At 39.1% G+C, this 17,447-nt stretch overlaps 2 long non-coding RNA genes across 2 annotated transcripts; both read right to left on the reverse strand.

Annotated features, from left to right (window-relative positions):
• Positions 1 to 18: 18 nt before the first annotated feature.
• Positions 19 to 17,319, reverse strand: LOC106944671 (uncharacterized). Its single transcript, XR_001424382.1, has 2 exons — positions 17,288 to 17,319; positions 19 to 366 (listed from the first exon to the last, which is right to left on the reverse strand). It is a non-coding gene; the product is annotated as an uncharacterized LOC106944671 (long non-coding RNA).
• LOC106944672 (uncharacterized) lies at positions 3,323 to 4,743 on the reverse strand. The gene is made up of 3 exons (XR_001424383.1): positions 4,646 to 4,743; positions 4,492 to 4,570; positions 3,323 to 3,435 (listed from the first exon to the last, which is right to left on the reverse strand). It is a non-coding gene; the product is annotated as an uncharacterized LOC106944672 (long non-coding RNA).
• Positions 17,320 to 17,447: the final 128 nt, after the last annotated feature.

The raw sequence follows: 17,447 nt of genomic DNA on the forward strand, positions 1-17,447 counted from the left end.
GAATATGGAAAAAAATAATAAATATATATATATTGTGCTAAATATGTTTGTGTAAACTCAACCCATGATATAGAGCACACGTCTTTCTCAAACAAAATGATCCGAGCTTAAGTGTTTGTCTATTGGGTGTAACTATAATGGCGCTTCATACACATTGTCCTAAAGTGAACTTTTGGAACTGTGATTACATCATTGTCACACATTGTAGCAAATAGATTTCTTTAAAAAAAAAAAAATGCGAGTAAAATATTTGTAGAATTGGGATGTTTATAGCAGATTTGCTAGCCTGATCGCTAAGAAATTATTAATGTGACAATGACTCAAACTGAATTGACAAATTTAAGAATTAAAAGAATAAAATAAAATCTTGGGTTTTATTTAAGAATGCAGAGACTATTTAAGGAAAAGTAAGATGTGGTTAAACATCCGAGATAGAAGGTAGCACCAATTCAGCAAAGGTTATCAAACGAGAGAACATTGTTAGCTGTCCTGGGTTTTACTTTGTTATAATCCGAGATTTACATTCCATTTTGTCAGCTTGTCATTATCTGTCACAAACTGTCACAACTGCTTCTGATTTGTTTACACGGTACCTTTAAGGCATTTAATGCTTCAAACTGACAACACATGAATTTATTTTCCATATACTTAATGACTGTGCTTTTTTCTACCTGAGCCCCCATCATGCAACTCATTCAAACCAGCGTTATGAACAACACTGGATTAAGATGTGTCTTCTTCCTACACTGTTAGCAATGTATTTGTATTGTATACCTCTAAACCTTTTTTTTTTTTTTTTTTTTTTAAGTGCCATGAATCTTTTGTTTGAGCGAGCATCCTTCAGTCATCCAGTCAAGTCCAAGTGCTGTGAGAAACAGTCTTGTACTGACATGGAGAACATCCAAGCCACTAATGCCTCCATGCCAATACAGTGCCAGGCAGTGCAGTAGGTCAGAAGAAGGGCCTAAGAATTAAGTCCCACTAAAGCGAAAAGTGGCATTCAGGAGGTTGGAGCAGAGAGTAGAAGGAGTCAGGACCCCCAGAGGTCAAATCATGCATATCATCTCTGCTGCAGGTCTCGTCACAGTGTGCAGTGAGATGTGGATGACTGAAGGATTTGCACACAAGTCCGTAGATGTTACTTCACACATGGTTTTCAGCTTCTTCAGACTGAGATCAAAGAATATGTTAATGTGGCAGTATGTTGCATTAGTTTTATTTTCAGTATTATTGTTTTGATTTTTTTTTTTAGCCGTAAAAGATGGGTATAATTTATTTGCAGGAGATTGTACTAGATATGATATATAAGATGGGGAACGGAGGTAGGTCTCAAGTCTTAATAACACATTAAAGTTGCGTTCAGCACTTTTGTCCAAATAAATGTTGCTTTTTATCATTTCAGGAAGATTTCAGAATATTACTGTTGATTATCCCAGGTAGGAGTTGTTGACATATTGTCATTGCAGCATACAGGAGTCTGACATAGCATTCTAATTAGTTTGGATATGTTTTAGATATGAAGGATAAACAGATTATTTGATGGTGCTGAGTTGATCTACCTGACTGTCAAATATAATCTGCTGATAAATATTCTGTCTTGTACAAAAAGTTTGTACATAGATTGTACATGGTTTCTTTTTGTATTTTCTCAAATTAAAATGGATGTATTTGTGTTCTAAGGTTTGCATTTCTGTCTTTTATTCTTACTCATGTATTTCAGTTTTTCTTACCATTTTATGCTACACAGAAGGGACCATAGTATAGTAATTTATTAACATTTGCAAATGAATAGAGGTATATTTGGTGCACAGAATACATATATTTTTATGGAAAAAGGGGTATGAATTCTTTTATTCAGTGTACGTAAACATCTTGTTCCAATCGCAAAATGAGACTGCTTTTTGCTGGCACCAGATTGAATTAGTTATTATAAGGGGCCTCCCCCTCCAGGGAACAGTTTAAAAATTGCTAGCTTGTTTTTATGTGCAGGACTTGCAAAAAAGTTCTATAGGTTCTATAGTTTTCCTGAACCTTTACATTAAGGTTCTTAGTAAAACAGATTCAGTCATCTGCTTGTCTCAAGTGTTGTGCTCTGCTGTGCAGTGCCCATCTGACTGAGACACTTAATACATTTTACATCTTTCAAAGCACAGTGGTCAGGAGAACAACCTTTTACATAAATTGTGTTCACTAAGGATTAACCGGAACCTTCACTGAAATATTTTGCAAGCCAAGTTATCTATGCGTCACACACATTGCTTCACATCAAACATGGTCAAAGCAGAACTTGAGTTTTTTTTTTTTTTTCAATAATACAGCTGTATGTGTATGTAATATTAATAAAATGTAATGTGTGTTTTAACTGGACTCTAAAGCTACCAAGATTTCACATAAGTACTTATTGTCAGAGTCTTTAATCCATACGGCAGATGATGACATACTCACCAGTTCAGGGTTCCTACACAGTCTGGGGGAATAAATATAGAGCAAATGTTAAAACGTTTGTATTTCTAGACTCCCTTTAATTTCCCACTATCCCCATTGATCCAACAGTAGACTGGAATTAAAACTATAGAGACAAGAGTCTGGAAAAGTGTAATGTTTTTACATGAACATTAATTCAGAGCCCTGTCAGTTGTACACAGTTCACAAAGCTATTGAAAGTATTGGTGTTGTTTGTGGCCCGCATTACCTTTTTGCAAAAAGAAAAACATTTGCAAGAAGTGTGCCCCAAATAAAAAAATCTTCTTAGAGCCTAGTGCAACCTTGGACTGGCTCTGCATGACATTGACATTACTGAAGTATTACATTAAGACTTGGTATTGGTACTATGCCTGTTTTTAAGTGGCTTGAATCAGAATTTCTGTAATAAGAGAAATAGTTCTTTCTACCTGTGTGTGTTTGCATGTCATATCAGGACATAGTGTGTGCTGCACAAACAGCACAAGAAGACATTTGGAGAAGGAGACCCTGACCTTGAGTATCAGATTCAGATTAATGCTCACTGTAGTTTATCAATCCTCCTCCTCCTCCCCCTGCCAAAAGTTGCTGACCCCACCATTCAGGTTGCACCACCAATCCGCTTTTTCATTGGCTCTGGCGTTATTCTTGATTTATATTTGCTGACATGCCATTAGCTGCTCCATCACGTTCACCTGTCAGGCTGTCAATCAGGTGGGCATGCACGGTGATGGGTGGGAGTAGTATTCTGTCTGCGCTGGCTCATACATCTGCACGGAGACAACAACCACAGATGAGCAAAGGACATTACCGGAGGTATCTCACCATCAGTTCTGTGAATGTGCATTACATCAGGATGCTTAGCTTCTTAATGTTGATTCTGCCTGCAGATACACTTATTCCAGAAGCAAATGATTCATTGAGGAAATAATCCTCTTTTCGCCACGCAAGAGCAATAACATGTCAAAGCAAAGCCTGCAGAGATGAGAGTATCATTAGATGGCGCTAAAGTTAAAGGACATTTAACGGTGGCAAGAGCAGATTTGCACCTCAACTGATCCGATTGTACTTTCAGTAACTCCCAGAAGTAAGTAAGTAAGTAGCCTTTACTTATTTCTGTTAAAAATGTAATTTATTGTGATGTAAAGAACTGAGACTGTGATCATTTCTTCATTTCAAAAGGTTTCACATATTTAAAGCATTCATAATATGAAAACATGTGATATATCATTAAGATTAAAAAAATGCTAAAAAATCCACTGCCCTGCATTAAACTAAGTCTTTGTTTAAGCACTTTGTTTCAATTTCTGCATTAATTTTTCTTAGGTAGGAGTTTGTCAGCCATATTTTGACTTGGTGCCATTTAAAATTTTTTGGCTACTCTACCCACATCTGGGAAAAAGAAACATCTTGCCATGCCCCAAAAGTTTTAGTAGAAATTTCTGCAGCATTTTAAGTGTTATTATCCTTCTGTCCTGTTTTCTCAACTCATCAATGACTGACTTCAGAGCTTTGCATATGAAATAGTACAGTTCACCTGACTGATCCATTTAAGATAATGTCTATTCTTTAACCCTAACCCTATGGGATACAAATGAGGAAAATTCTACTATGACAGGTGAACTTTACTTCTGGATAATCAAATTCACTATAATTGAAGGTATAATTGCGTCCAACAATTATACCTTGTTTTAGCTCAATTTTCTTGAGCTGAAATTGGCTCAAAAAGTTTTGCAACAAAGTGATACCTTTAGCGTGTTGCATTTAATCATCCAGGTTATTCTCAAACCTGATTTGTTTTGCAGTTTGAACACATGCTACATTGCAGGTAAAGTTTTGACATGATTGATCATGGTTCCCTTTCTTTACACCATATAAACAGAGGTGTGCACACTTTTGAAAAGCTAGTCTACAATGTCCAAACCTGCCATATCTCATTAGGAATCCTTTAAACATGCTGAAATGACCTGACTGCTAGAAAAATAATAAAATGAAAAAAAAAAAAAAAAAAAATCAGAGGACATCTCTTACGTCTCTGAACCCTGGTCTCCTCCTCCTCCTTTATACTCCTGAGCTGAAGTGTGCGATTTCACACTCCAACGTCAAACAGCTGCTCAAGAGGAGAACGTATGACCCACCCTGGCATTTGTCCTCATTTCTCTCTCAAATGTGCAAACACTATTACCCTTGGGTTATCTTAAGTGGTGTGGTGAAGATTTTCAGCCTCTTCTGTCCGCTTCTTGCCAGACAACACCATCAAAATCCGGCAAGCGGAGAGGACAGAACAAGTCTGAAAGACAGAGTGAGGTGGGGTGAGCGTGCGATGAAAATGGAGCAGATGTTAGTGTGGCGGTTGATTTGTGGGCCTGATAAGGGGGTGCTACACGAGGCAGCTGGAATTGATGGCTTGTTAGTGAGGACAGGCCCCCTCTGTGAGATGTTTTCAAAATGATTGATTTACAATAAAGTGGCTCCGAGTGTGCGCGTGCAAGCAGAACTGATGCAGATCGATCCCGCTGAAATTGATTGATCAGCCATTTAGCTTGGCAGTGTGTTTACCGAACGAGGCCGAGCAGGACCCTCCTCGAGGCATCCTCCCTCGCCATAAAGCAGAGGAGAAATGCCGCGTCGAGGGGCCCGGGTCTCATTTCTCTGCCGGTGGCAGGGAAAACAAGCCCTATCAGAGCACGGCCCATAAAAATGTAATCATACAGTGAAAAATACCAGCATAAACATTTACGATTATGTACTTTATTCTGCCATCAAAGCGTCCTGCTGCAACTTGGAGATAGTATGCCTTCAGAAATAATGACCAACCTGCTCTATGCAGAGAGCAGAGCAGCGGCTGCCTTATCACAGTGTCACATTGAGACTTTCAGAAGGAGGCATTGAAATAACTTCTCACAGCGAATTTCAGTAAACAAGCAACCGCCCTTAAAGCTGACACCTCCAACAACCTTTAGCCTTGCTTTTTTATTATCTTGGAGATTACTACTATGTGTAACGCTGAATAGCCCTCAAGCATTAAAGTACCTTGGTACTGTACATAAATTGTATCTTCGGTAATTTTAACAAACAGTGCCTAGAAGGATCTCTGCGTGTTTTACAAGAAGTTTTACAGATGAATAAAGCACAAGGACGGCATTTACCATGCGACCCCGCTGACCTTCCTTCACTTCCTTCCTGCCAAAACAAAGCTCTCCACCACTCAGCTGAGGATTTAAATCACCTGTGCTCACTCGCCTCATCCTGTTATTTAGATAATTGCCAACAAGAGTGAGCTTTTTCCATTCTCAGGACGGCACGCAGCGGGCCCATCATGTCCCTTATTAACAATTTTACACACTTCGCTGCGGCGAGAGGGTGTCAGGATGCCAATAATATTTACCGTCTGCTGCGGGGCCATTCAAGGGAGGCTGATAGTTGCTGATTGCCCTGACAGAAGCTGACAGCATTCGAAACCTGAGATCCCTACAAATCAGCTCGTCTTTTCTTCTTTAAGGAAAGGAACGAGAGTTTGTGGTTGTGAGCCATGTGGTGCGGCTAAACACGGAAAGGATTGTCTCTCTCTTCGCCTTCAACATTGGAGACTTAAACCAATCAGGGGTCACTCAATAAACTTATGGCTTAAAATATTTCTGCTTACAGTGTAATGTAATTTTATAATTTTATTACATCACTACCACAAGGTAGCAATTATAAAGTAGATGAAGAGAATGTGGTCAACTTTTTTTTTTTTTTTTTGTGCAAATAAATGCTATAAAGGGTTTTTACTTTGTTACCCCTAAACAAAATCTACTATTCAAATGCCCCGAGACGTCAACTAAATGGTAATTTTACTATCTGCAAAGACTTGGCCATCATTTGCGTAACTCTGAGTGGGCTTCAGGGATCTGCAACTCAGATTAAAGAAACATGTTGTAGGTGAGCACTTCACAAAACACAAACATTTCAAAAGCCTTTATGGAGGAGTTGCAAGATTGTTAAAAGAAAGTAATAGAAAGCCTCTGTGCATTTTCACACAAAACACGTACGGGACACGGCATACATTTAGGAAAAAAAAAAAATCTGGTCAGATGAGATCAAAAATAAACTGCTTGGAATGCCTCCAAACAATTTGACACATAATCCTGAACTCACTACTGATATTGTGATGCATGGTAGTGGAAGCATCAGGCTGTGGAGGTGATTTTGTTCAAGAAGACATGGCACAATGGATGGATTTAAATACAGAGAATCCTGTGAGAAACAGACTTGTTGTAGTTGGTCTTTCAGCAGGATAAAGACCATAAACATACAACCAGAGCAACAATGGAATGGTCTAGAATAAAGAATATCCGTGTGTTAAAATTGACGCACGTGAATGCATTTGAAAAGGTGCAATAAAAGGTTTTCAGAAAAGCATCGGCTCAGAGAGGTGACCACAATGCATGCAGCAATTTTTTTTTTATTTTTTTTTTTAGATATTTAAATGTAAAACAGTTTTGAAAATGATTGATTACTTTCATTACCCTTCAAAAGTATGTTCTGCATATTTCGGTGTAACTTATTATCTTAGTAAAAGACATTTAAGTTTGCGGTTGCAATTCTAGCAAAATATGAAGATGTTTTAATGGCTTTGATTTCTTTCGCACAGGGCCATGTTTGTTTAAAAATTCAATTTTTGACTCATGCCGAAAGTTTCAGATGTACTCAAGGGTCATTTAGTAAATCAATGAGCTATGATGTTTAATAGCATTTGCCAAAAGAGCTCGGAGGCAAGTGAATGTAACGTCCGTCAAGGGAGTATTGAGCCTGCTCAGCCAATCCATTCAGTCTGTAATGATTTCCATAACATTGACATGAAAGATGTTGACACCAATTACACCATCTCCCTTTTGACCCCTGACAATTTGTGTCTCGAAGCGTTAAACATCTCAATCACGAACAAACACTCACGCAGGCCACCTTGAACTGTATCAACATCTGCAGCACAGTGTGAAAGTTACAATTTGTTTTCTTTATGTGACAGAGAAGTAGAGGGGAGAGATCTGAAGACGGAGCATCGTTCCGAATCCATGATAATAGTTTCCATGACAATGAGGCATGCTCCGTGCATCGGCTGCGGCCCAGATAAACAGTGATCCTTTACGAAAACAAGAAGGTCATTACAGCAGCTTGTCAAATCAATGCCCAGTGTGTCCAAGTTGATTAAGACATCTCTCCTCAGCTCTGACACACCGTCAATAGAACAGGCACACGTTGCGGGACAAAATGCTGGTGGGCTGGGGTGTCCGTGGCAGAAAATGTGCGTGTGTGTGTGTGTGTGTGCTGGAGGGGGAGGCCAGACACTCCCCTCTCTCTCCATCCACACACACCTACACAAACACACGCACAGTACTCAGATGATTGGAGTGAAATACCCATCAGTCAGGGAGCTGGGGTGGACTAATGATTCCCCGTGCTGCCTATTAGAACTACATGACAACTCAATCCTGCTCGCCAAGAAAGAGAAATGGGGGAGAGTGCTAGGTGGGGTGGAGGAAAGAGGGAGGAGGAAGGAAGGGGAAGAGCAAAAAGAAAGAAAAAGAGATGAAGAAAAGAAGTAGTGACCTTGTAGCAACATCATTTGAGGCTGAATTAAATTGGCAAGAGCAGCTAATCTTTACCTTGGGGCGATTAACAGAATTAAAGCAGAACAACAAAGGCACAAGGGTTGGCTTTTCCCTTTTTTCTGCCTGACGCTGCCATTTGTAATTTGAGTCGAATGTCTTCTTCTGGTGAAGTTCTTTGTGTCTAATCCTATCGCTGATGGGAGGATTTTTTATTTATTTATTTATTTTTTTATCCAAAAGACAGATATTAACACACTCAAAAACAGTGAGTGTGTTAATATCTGTGTACACAGCTTGAACTTTTTTTTTTTTCCTCCACATTTGCCTCATTTGTCACATAGCAACCAGACACTTTAGTGTTGATCTCCAGAGGAGTTAGATTTGGGCTTTGATTAGATTAGTCTAATACACAAATAAGCTTTGATCTACACTACTCTATTGATGCTCTGGTTGTGATTACAGTTGTTCTCCTGCTGGAAGCTGAATCTTCACCTCAGTCTCGGGTTTTAGCTGTCTCTTACAAAACAGAACCTGGCAGACACGTAACTCGGCCTCCGACAGATTTTCTTTAGTTCTGTGGATTTTTCGCCACACATTGTGCTTTGCATTTAGGCCAAAAGGTTCAGTCTTGACCAGAAAGCCTCTTCCACATAATACATTATAGCTTGTGGTTGCAACACGGTAGAATGTGACAAAGGTCAAAGGTCGCTAGACTTGCATGTCTAGACTTACATGTGGCAGATCCTCATTTTAATAAAGCATACTAAGTTATTAAATAAGCTGACACAAACACGATAGTTATTTTTTAATTTTTTTATTACCCATCAGTAACTGTCAGTCATGAAGTAAAGATACAGTCTGAAACTTCTCCTATTTTGGAATATTTGTATATTATTAGAGCAAAGACAGTTAATTGTAGCTTAGCTTTTGCACTTGGTCTCATAACCTGTCTCTTCTCACAAGCTGATCAATATGTTTAGAAAGACAGACAAGGTTAGGCCTCTCAGCCCGTCGAACAGAAAAAAAAGAACATAAATTATTTCAGAACTGTGAAGGATAACAACTGAACTGTACGCATGCTTAGATGAGAAGCATAAAAACCAATAAAGCTTTAGCTCAGGGACGTTCCAACTAGCTCTTGTGAGGAGATCAATGTTCTCTGTTACTTCATTACATTTCCACAAGCATATTTGGAATGGTAAATGATTTGAAGTGTTTGTAGCATATACGATTTGACTGAAATTATCCTCAACTTCCTTTGGTTATTGCTCTTTGTCTGTCATAGTGACCTCACAGCTGAAACTTGTCCAAAACAACAGGACAATAAGCGCAACGTAAGCAGCTTGAATCGCCAGCTGAATCCACAATAAGGTTTTCTAATTCAGTACTAATTAATCTTTGAATCATCCAGTCTTTTTTTAAGTTAAGGTGCAGAGAAGTGTCTGATATGTGATTGAGAACTTTGCAAACACACTGGGAAGATGCCTTAGGTTGGAGATGAAAGTGCTCAACAATCAAACTTTATATGTCCTCAGTAACCATTTATTGACAGACCTGCATTTAATGAAGCTCAATGAGAAACACAGGCAAATTCAAAAACATACAGTTGTTTCTCGAGTAACAGCAGTCCAGCATCACTTACAATCAGTTAGCATTTTTAATAGTAATTACGTCTACATGTGGGAAATACTTAAAAAAAAAAAAAGGCCCAACAATAATGGCAGGGATGATGTTGTATGTCTACAACTGAATCAATAATTGAAAGGGGTGTGTCCTACATAAAAGTAGTGTAGAGATGCTTATTCTGTCGAAAAAACAAACAAACAAAAAAATAATAATGTGGCTTAAATAATTAATGTTGTGCACATTGCTTATGATGCTTTGCTCTCTGGAAAACTGAGTAAAATTGTGCTGTCTGGTAACAGCACAGAAGAACAACAATTGGGAAAATATATACAATGAGTCAGAAATAGGCTGGTCCTATAAAATGATCTCAAATGTTCAAGAATGGAAACTAAACCAAGACAGACTGAATATACTGAAGCCTAAGCCTAAAATATACAGTGATTCACAGGAAAGCCTCATTTATCTTAGTTTTAAGTTTTTTAAGTAATTTGTTTTCAGTTATAAACTGAAAAAACAATATTTTATATCCCTAAATATTGCCCATCTCTCTCTTTCGAGTGTAGTTAAATTTTCTTCATGCATTGATTTACAATAGGATGCGAAATGTTCCCAATGTATAAAAAAACTATTCTAAGAATTTTCAACACATGACAATAGATGCCAAAAGTGAGCAGACCTTTAGTTTTGTCCATCCTAATTCGGAAACTCCACACAAAGTGAAATCTGCAATTGTTCGAAAGATTAAACTGCATATAAAGAAAATCTTCTTAAAACATGAGCCCCAAACCTCTGAATATTATCTCAAGAAAACCAAAGATTGGCAGCAGTATATACATTACTCCCTTTACCTCAAGAGCATTCATGATTCAAGGATTTCATTTGCTCTTAGCCATACCCCGGGGGAAGGCAGGCTGGATTTCCACATCTTAAGGCAGATCTCCCGCACCTTTTGCCCGCCATTACTCACAGCTGTTTGTCAAAACCTGACTTCCTCCATATGTCACCGTCATCTGCCGAGGCCAAGCTGGGCAGTTTTAGAAGGCTGCCCTCCAGAGGACCCCTAGGAGAGCGCCTCAGGTAATACCACAGCAAGAAAATCTCTTGCTGCAGGTCACACAACACTGAGGGTCCATGATTAGTTTCATAGTATGTTATATATATATATATATATATATATATATATATATATATACATATATAAGATAAGATGAGCTATTGATATCCCACATGCCACTGGCAGCATTTAGGTTAACATTAGCATTTTAGCTAATTTTAGCTCATACACTATTTTAACATACTGAATGGACTAAGTCCATGTTACTCAGCATGCTTGTGACTCTCCACATGCTGTTGAGTACATTGTAGCTTACTTTAGCATTGATGCTAATTTTTAGCATGAAAACTCTGGCTTCAAATTGACAGGCACAATTTGGCAGGCCCTGTTTGAATTTCTTTAGAAATTTTCTAGTTTGACTCATTGGGTTTATAAAGTGAAACATGGAATGTTATTCTGGTTCATTTTGATGACTGTGGCTCAAAGTTAATGGAGACGAGATACTGGGTAAAACGAGCTTTGGAGCTTTTATTACCTGTTACCCATAAACATTATATAAACTTGAAATAGATTCCTTGTACGTGGAGAGCCTTTAAGAGTTTCACTTTTTGACTTGTTTAACTGAAATAAATTACTTTTTTTAGTTATTGTGAAGCTACGTTGGTTTAGTAGTTGATGCAAAATACTTTTACTTCTTAATGAAATAAGGAGTCTTGCAAAATAATCATTGAGAGAAAAACTTATTATGCTACAGTTTGGTTTGTTTCCTCTGGATATTCTCGAAAAAGTGTCTCCATGACAATATTTCCAAAATCTTCCCTTGAAATTTTTGTTTGTTCAAAATCAATCTGTGATGCATTGAATGAAGAGTAGCTGTAGGACCCAACATTCAAATACATATTTCAAATGCCCTCTGCCACATCACTGTATATTTTATGAATGTTTCCCTGCACAATGATTGTTAAAATAAACAAATGAAAATGTAAGCTGAAATATTTATCTTGCCATTTTCTACGTAAATCGGCTAAAAGGAGCATTGGAGGGAGGTAAAAATCAACAACTGATGTAACAAACAAGTGTATCACTTCAAAACAAACAGAAAACAAAAGCGTGTTTCATTACAATATTTAGAGCTGAAATTGACAATAATTAATATTCATGAGTCTGCAACTTTGCCGCCCCCCCAGGATGCTTAAATTAATTATGCTAACAGGGTCATTTAACTGCCTGATTCAAAGAAAGCAGCTCTCGTGCAGTGAATGACAATAATTATACACACAATCTAACAAGAGGACAGTGACAAGTGGAGGAGTGACACCCTCATCTCCATAAAGTACAAAGGACATGTTTACACATCTGAACACAACTAACAGCAACAAAAAAAGATGTTAAAGCCATACAGGCAAGATGAAAGAATGAAAACAAAAAAAAAAACATGAAACAAAAAAAAACCAACAAAAAAACAATTTTATAGCCGCTGCTGCTTTTCTCTCATGCGCTAATAAATATGATTTGTTGCTATGTGTTATTATTTAGAATTATTCATTTACTCTGTCACTGCACATGGAGGGGTAATAGAAACGCCATTGAGGAGGCTGATTTACTCTGCAAAATTTTCATCTCAAGGCCGTGCACCGTGTGATTGGTGCCAGTGTGAGTAACGGGAAATCATGCATTATGTAGTCGAATTTGACACGACCTTGAGACTCCGCGGCGTAGACCATCTATTACTATCCAGGCGACCTTCCCGACGCCGAAGATACATCTGATGTGTTTAAAGCTGCTTTACAATGCATTAGGAGGGCTTTACATGTGCTGAGCTCACTTTATTTGCTCATACATTTTCACGGGGAGAGTTTAGTGTCGTGCTGATGGGGGCCGTTCACAGTGAGTGAGTCACTTGTGGAGACAAATGAGCTCATGGAAGCAGGCCGGGGAGCCGGATAATAACGCATTTCTGGGCAAATTCCCTTCTTTTCTCCCTTCCGCTTTTACTTCCTTCCAATGTGCCGCACATTTACTATGCAGTGAACCCCGTGTGGGTTTGGGCTCATCGCTTATTCTCACTCGCTGTAATTGATTGACCTGCATCTTGAAGACAGGGAATGGATATAATTTTTCCCACCAAACAAACTGATGTCAGGATCAATATTCTCACTGCTGGTTAAGCTTTTGCAACCTTTAGAATATCAGCTCGAATCGATACCTCTCATTTCATTGTGCACGCTTTCAAGTAAAGTTTTTCCTCCTTCCCCGCTGATCATGTCAGTGACATCTGGTCTTCCTGTTGGACCTACGTGAAGGCCGGGGCCCCACAATGTGCCTTGACTTTTTCAGAATTGTGTCACATTCCAACTACAAATATCTGAGTAATTTATCGGAGTGGGGATTTATTTAGATCGGGATATGAGATAAACCAAATAAAGTAATGCCAAATGGAAGAAAAATTATGTTAAGTAAAATACATAAATACATTTTAAAAATATCTGAAAAGTGTGGTGTGCATTTGTGTTCAGCCCCCACGTGTTTCAATGCTTTGCTGTAACAGCTTTCGCCGGAGCTCCAGCTCTTTTGGGGGCATGTCTGTCGAATTTGCATATTTAGAGAGCGATTTATTTGCGCGAGTTCCAAATTAACTTAAGTCAATTCACATTGTAACGCATCTTATTTGGATTTAGGTCTGGGCTTTGACTGCTTTAAGAAATATTTCCAATCCAGCTCTGTCTATAGGTTTATATACAGGATTCTCCTACGTGTAGCTCCATGCATCTTCCCATCATCTGTGACCAACTTCTGTATCACTGCAGAAAGAAATACTCCACCACAGCATGATGCTGCCTCCACTATGTCTCCAGTTGAACAATGTGTCTTCAGGGTGATATCATTTTAGATGTTTGCTAAAATCTAAAATGATTTTGGCAAAATCACTTTGGTCTCATCTGACCAGAACACCTCCATCCACATTCTTACTGTGTTTCCTACATGGCAGGCAGCCAGATTTGGGGAGCACAACTATTGTCACGTTAACAGATTCTTCTGCCTCTTGGTTGCCAGCTTGGGTGGACTGTCATGTCTTCTTAGGCTGACAGTTTTGCCATGCTCTTTCCATTTTCAGATGATGGATTGAGCAGAGCTGAATGAGATGTTCAAACATTGGGATATTGTTTTACAACCTAAACCCTGCTGTAACTTTCTCCATCATTTTCTCCCCGACATGTCTGCCGTGTTCCTTGATCTTTTGACGTCGTGTGTTTACAAATGCTCTCCAACAAAAACCTCTGTGGCCCTCCCAGAACAGCTGTATTTAGACTGAGATTAAGTCACATAAAGAACAGCTGCGGCCGCTAATTACAATTTGGATGGAAGTTGGTCGCGCTTGATTTTAAACACGCAAACACTGTACTTTTCAGGTTTTTATAGGCATAACAGTACTTTTTCTTCCATTTCACAATGACGCAGTACTGTACGCGCACGTGAAAGTTCGATAAAATACGTTCACATTTCAAGGTCTAAAGGTACTTTGCGAAGCACTGTATTAGCATTTTATTGTTCTCGTCTCTCCCCAGCCACTTGTGCACCCCTGATCTATAAACACTTAGAGAAGTGAGATTATATTTACATATAAAAAGCCTAATAATTATAGGGAGGAGGAAGATGGGTGTTCCCCCTTATCAGAGGAAATGATAAGGGACTACCAGGCCCTGTGAAAGAACAGGGTCCATTTTGATATAATTGGCAGTGGAATTATTTATGACATTAATTGCCACATTATCGACTGGCTGTCAGGTCCCGTGTCAGTCTGTCCATATTTCTTAGCAGAAAGAGCCAGCTCAGCCCGGTGTCCACTGACAAGCTAATTACAACAGCACAACCTTGAATGACAAATGTTACTCATCGAGGACCAGCCAGGCCCGGAAATAAGGGCCACTTCTCCCCCTCAAGCCTCTCTGGATCAAATGAGACAGCAGCGTGCTGCCAAATGCAGTCAGGTGCAGGAGAGACAGGGTTTGCATGTCAGCAAGAGAGAGAGAGGGGGAGAGAGAGATGGAGGATAGGAACGAGAAAGTGAAGAAGATGTTGCTTAAGCAAGGAGGGCTGCTCCTCTGTACGGTGGACAGTTGTCATTCATAAAGACGTCTTTTTTTTTTCCTTCCATCTTCTTTAACTTGAGTAATGCCAATCAATCATCAGGCTGTGGGCTGATCGCTGCTGATGGGGTGATTTGTCTCTCAGTGCAGGTCCCACTGCTTTTCAGGATGTGGAATTAAACTTCCATCAAACTGCAAGCACTGAAACACCGAGTTCCTTTAAATCAAGGTTAACATCTCATTTGCTTAGATTTGCCTTTGATTCGTTATAACTAGAATGTAGATTATCTCTAGTAATCTAGTAATTTCACGTTTTTTTTTTTAAGACATTTGAGAAAATGTAATGTTTTGTTGCTTGCATGTTGTTATATGTTATGTAAAACAAAAAACAAAACTTGCCTTGCGTGATACAAAAAAAAAGTTACAAATTTGAACACGTCATTAATACACTGGAAATCTGAAACTATTTTCCACAAGTTTCAATAAAGTCAACGTAGCATGGACTATTCCTAGAACTTAAGATATGTTTTTCTACAGCAGTGAACATTTTAAAATCTAGTGCACCATAATGTAGAGCTTCATCAGAAAATCAGCCAGTGAACCGAAATACATAGTTTTATTCTTGACCATCGCTCATTGGTTATCAGCTTATAAGAAATCAAAAATCCAACCTCTCTCATGACCAGTGAAAGCCCCACACCAATCAGGTTGTGCTGTTACCAAGAGATCAGTTAGCTATTTTCATTTTTGCTTTGGTCTTAGAGCATTGAAATCAGAGTATTTTGAGGATTTATCTTTGGTGTTGAGCTCCAAGTCTTTGAGGGTGGAAGGCAGGATTCTGGTTGGGCCCCTCCAAAATGTCAACTTTACTTCCAGTCTGTAGAAACACCACATCTGTCAACATTAAGCCAGCAGATCCTCAATGTGGGTTTAAAATTCTGTCATCCATGTACTTTTGTAATAAGATTACTAGTATACAATGATAAAGACAGCTTTAAAAGCAAACTCTAGTCATTTTGTATGTTTCTTTTTTTTAAATAAAAGCATAATCTTGTACACCTACATAGCTGCGTAATGTTGACTGCTCACTCACACACAGTGGGATGATGCCATGGGTTCAAATTGAAATAGATATTGCCCAATCATAAATAGACTCCTCTTTTTAATTAGGCTTTGTTTGTACGGATACTGCCGTCCCACAACCTGGAAGATTTGACTGTATCTGTACATTTCCAACAAAGCAGAGTTAAGATAAAAAAAATCATAGTGCACCCAGACAGTATTCTCGGTGTTTCACTTTTCCCATATTTTATATTACAGTCTTATGACAAATTGTATTAATCTTTTTCTGCAAAATTCTACACATATTATGATAAAGTGGAAAAATGCTGCAAATTTCTTAAAAATAGAAAACCTAGAAATAACTGTACTACAAACAATTTCCTGCTAAGACAATTTAGTTTTGAATTTATCCTCAAAGAGAAACAAGTACCTTGTCATTTACAGTTCATAAGAATACATTTGAATTTGCTCAAAGTGAATGCATAAGGTCAGAGCTTTACAAAAATGATGACCAGAGGTGGGTTGTAAGATTTTCTTGGAGCACCCCAGCTGTTATCTGTAGGTCTAAATGAGTAACATTTAACTAAGCTCCACTTTAAATTTTACAACAGGATTATGAAACGTTAATGAACGTTAACGTTTGGCACAAACGGGGAACCACTACTGTATGTAATAAATAAATAAAACTGCACACATGCAGCTAGTTGAGGCTTGTGCAAACAAAGTGAAAATAATGAGCTTAAAAGTTAGACCATCTATGCAAGTGCACACATTCAGATATATCCACACACTGAGTTGAGCCTCCAGGGTTACTGTATCAGAATGTCAGTGATCTGCAGTGATGAAGTGGTGTGCCATTTGTTCATCCGCAAAGTTCCCAAGACGCAGCAGCGGCAATAGAGCCGAGGGTCACGGGGGTCATTGCCTACAGGTATATCTGTGGCTCATACCTTAATTAATCTACTGTCTGTGATGCCGAGCGTCCCAGTCATCCCTTCACATGCACAGAGGCGCACGTCAAGCATATGTCAACCCTTTCTGGCACTCCCCACCCACCCTGTAATGCAGTTTGTGTTGGTGTGGCAGCTCAGGATGCGTCCCTGACAAGGATGGGAAGTGACACACACCAAACTCGGTGTGTCCCCCAGCCAGCTCCGGTGGCTCGGAGCCTGTCAATTCCAGCTCCGTCAGTGGCACAGGCTCAATGGCAGTGCCTGTGACACATGTCACAAAGTTTTAAATGTCTGCTCTTTTCAGCAGGATGGCTGGGTGCATGCCGCAGCCAGGGGAAGGATGACATTTTGTGTTTTGTGGAGGGGTGGGGGGGACTTGTTGTGGCTCCCCTCTTCCTGCCTCCTCCGGCTGTCAGCCCCAGTTTCCTCTGAGCATATCAAAACATAGACAAATAAACCTTGTCATTCTGAAGTGCCAGCACTAGTGACCACGCTCCTGAGCAGCATGTCATCTGGAATATGGTCACACAATCCTGTAGGAAGTTGTGAAGTGTATAAACACACGCAGGAAGGCACTCTCTCTCTCGTCCTCACACGCATAAACACGTCT

Source organism: Poecilia latipinna, unplaced genomic scaffold, assembly GCF_001443285.1.
Source record: "Poecilia latipinna isolate Pla-1442-1.1 unplaced genomic scaffold, P_latipinna-1.0 Scaffold107, whole genome shotgun sequence".
Taxonomy (NCBI): Eukaryota; Metazoa; Chordata; class Actinopteri; order Cyprinodontiformes; family Poeciliidae; genus Poecilia; species Poecilia latipinna.